The sequence below is a fragment of the Fukomys damarensis genome, unplaced genomic scaffold, assembly GCF_012274545.1.
Source record: "Fukomys damarensis isolate Sample0158 unplaced genomic scaffold, DMR_v1.0_HiC HiC_scaffold_26, whole genome shotgun sequence".
Taxonomy (NCBI): Eukaryota; Metazoa; Chordata; class Mammalia; order Rodentia; family Bathyergidae; genus Fukomys; species Fukomys damarensis.
The window spans coordinates 2,178,391-2,181,688 of NW_022900938.1; the positions used below are offsets into that span (position 1 = coordinate 2,178,391).

A 3,298-nucleotide genomic window follows, 5' to 3' on the forward strand; every position below is an offset into this window, starting at 1 on the left:
TCTACTCAATAAATGGTACAGACGTGTGGCTGCTCACGTGGGGAAGGGAAGATGGGTACTTTTCTCACACAAAAATCCCATACTTTATCTTATAGAAGCATAAATTTAAGGTGTGTTGAAGATTTATGCATTTAAAACTTAGAAAAAGATGGGGCAGTGGTATGCACAGTGGTTGAACATCAGCCTAATTATGCACGAAGCCCTAAGTTCCACCCCTAGCACTGCAAAGTACTAAATCAAAATATATAAAGTCTACCCTAAGTAAGAATGTCCTATTGTTACACGTAAAGCATACAAAGTGCTGAAATCACTAAGAATAATATTATCATTTAACTACATTAAAATGTAAAGATCTTATAATTACAGAAGGCACACAAATTAAAGTCTAGGTCAAAGGAAAGTATTTGACAAATATGATTCAAACATTATCTACAACCTGTTATTTTAGACCTTGAAAATCATAATTTTTAAGGAAAAAAATCCTATCATATGGCCAGAGAAACACACATGATCCATGAAAAGTCACCCAGCTTACCATTAATCTGAGGAATGCAAAATAAGAAAATAGATTCGCTGTTCTTTGTTCATCAGGTTGCATGAAATTTGAAAGTTTTAGCCTTGCATTCAGTTGGTAATGCCATGCTATAGGACTGAGAGAAGTACAATTTTTAAAAGTTACAACTTTTAGAAAGTTGTATGGAATTGTTGAAGTATGAAGACACCTATGCTCACTCACTTTTGGTACAAATGCAAATTTTTAAAGGATTTTTGGAGGACAGTTTTGGGGCTTCTAAAAAAGATAATTTTATATACCGCCTGATCCAAAAATTTATTCTAGGAATCTATGTTCTAGGTAAACTCATGTAAACGCAGACAAATATGTATACACACACAGAGGAGTGCTTTCTTTTTAACAAACTAATTGCAAACAATAGAAAAAGTAATCTATCTACAGGAGATTTCCAGATTCTTAAATACTATGCAGTATTTAAAATGAATATGGTATAGATCTTCATGGACTGATTTGGAAAGGCCAAAAAATACATTTTTTAAGTAAAAAGTATAACACAAATCCCACATAACACTTACTGTATACTGGAAATAGTGCTAAACACTTAATATATTAATTACTAAGACTCATGGACTCTCCATACATAAGCCAATCTTCACAAACTTCTTTGTTAATATATTGCTTTATCCATATTCTAGAGAAGCAAACTGAGGCACAGAGTTCAGCTACATGTGCAAAGATGAAGATTTTGAACCCAAGCATTTTGACTGCTGGGACTTGTGTGCACATGAAATCGTGCATCTCTAGCTGAAAGCAATCGCCTCTCAGCCTTTTGGCTAAGATCAAGCATAGTATCTAATTGAAAGCAAATACAAATTTCAGATTGCTACACACCGTCGGTCTACTCATGTATGTAGGTGCACTCATATTTGCATGTGTGTGCTCACACATATAGTGAATGTATGGTGAAAGAGTATATCTTGATTAGTAATAGTACCAGCTCTAGGTTAAATAGAGAGGAAAACGCATATTTGTACAGAACAGTTACTCACTTAATACTGTGTAACTTAAGATAATTTGACAAATAATTTTCTAATATACAGTGTATATATATATATATATACATATATACATAATATGTATGTTATATATACCTGTATTTATAATCAGCTTATTCTTTTATGGTATTGGTGTTTAAGTGGGAAAATTATATATTATTTATGACAATGGCTGGAATTTAAGAATTGGTGAGATCATATACCTCAACTTATTGATCAGTAAATTATCCAAATTAAAATTTCAGGCCACTATTGGATGGTAGCACAATGTAACATGTTGGAATATAATAATGTATATTTCTTGACTTGGTGTTGCATGCACTGCTTTAATATTTTCATTGTGAAATAATTCATCTTTTTTCATCATTTGTAGTTTTCTGTCATCTTTAAGTGGGCGACTAGCTTCTGTGATACAAAGCAGTTTATAATGGTGGAAACTCTTGGCAGCCTAAGTCTTCTTTATTTAGATAGTTCTTGTATTCAAGTGAATTGCTAATTGGAGCCTTTGCCCAGAACCTTGGGCCTGGGATCCAGAACAGACCCATTTCTAACTTGAGTACTGCCTTACTGCGCCCAGAGTAACTCAGAAGCACATCACATGTTTCTGCTTCAGGAGCCCTTAGACAACAGTCTCATGGCACAGGGGCCCTGCTGGAATAGAAGGGAACATTTTGATTTAAGTTTTCTATGAAAATTGGTCTGAGTTTAATGTAGAAAACATTTTCAGTATAAGCAAGAGACAACAACCTAGCCCCCTTATGACAAAATATGGTATGAAATGGTTTTATGCAGGTACAAATTTAAGGGTAGCAAAATTCTACAGTCTGGTTGCTCATGGGATAATATTTCAAGCTTCCAATCATTCCATTTTAAAATACCTCACACTTATAATGATGAATCTAAAAAGCACTAACAAATCCGACTCATTCAAGTCTAGTTCTTGAAATGGCATCTGCCTTTGAGCTATAAAAATAACAGATGATTTTTTTGATAGCTTATCAGTTAACAGACTGCTTAGTTAGGGCAGCACATTTTTATGCTAATGTCAGCACAAGGGAGAAGGAAGGAGGAAAGAAAGAAAGTGAAAACACAGAGCCTCACGGTGGGTAGAGAGGGACCAGCTTCAGCATCTGCTCTGCTCAGGTGACAAAGGAGCATCTCGTGCAGGTGACATAACACAGCAGCGACGCTGGTGACTTGGGCTTGTTTAACTCAGGAGATCCCAAGGCTGGGGAAAGAAAGGGTAAAATGGGATTTCATGTTTTAATTCTTTAAAATCTGTTTTATGCTGAGCACAAAATAAATGAAGAAGCTTCATGGATAAAGAATCCCATTAAGTGCCAGTGAGCTAAAATATGTACGTTTTGAAATGTCAATATGGCATTGTAGTCTTAGGGTTGCAATTTTAGTTAATTGCATGAATTCATGCCTGGTTAATTAAAAAAATATCGTGGAGGGCCTAATATAGTAGTGGTGTATAAAAACAGTGCTAATATTAAGTATTTTAAAACACTTCGTTTAGAGTAAATCATAGACCCATAGAATGAACTTAGAGTCAGAAGAAAGCTACAGTTCTATTGGTACAGAATTGTTTTCCAATTACAGACTGTTTTCCAGAATCTGCATCCTATCTTCAGCAACAAAATAGTAAATTAATAATAATAGTACAGTATTTTATAAATTACCTAATTAGCAGTAATAATACAACATTTTAAAATTCTTACACTTA

The 3,298-nt window shown here is 34.2% G+C and overlaps 1 pseudogene; it reads left to right on the forward strand.

Moving 5' to 3' along the window:
* The first annotated feature begins 1,327 nt into the window (after nt 1-1,327).
* Nucleotides 1,328-1,461, forward strand: LOC117283454 (annotated as a pseudogene).
* Nucleotides 1,462-3,298: the final 1,837 nt, after the last annotated feature.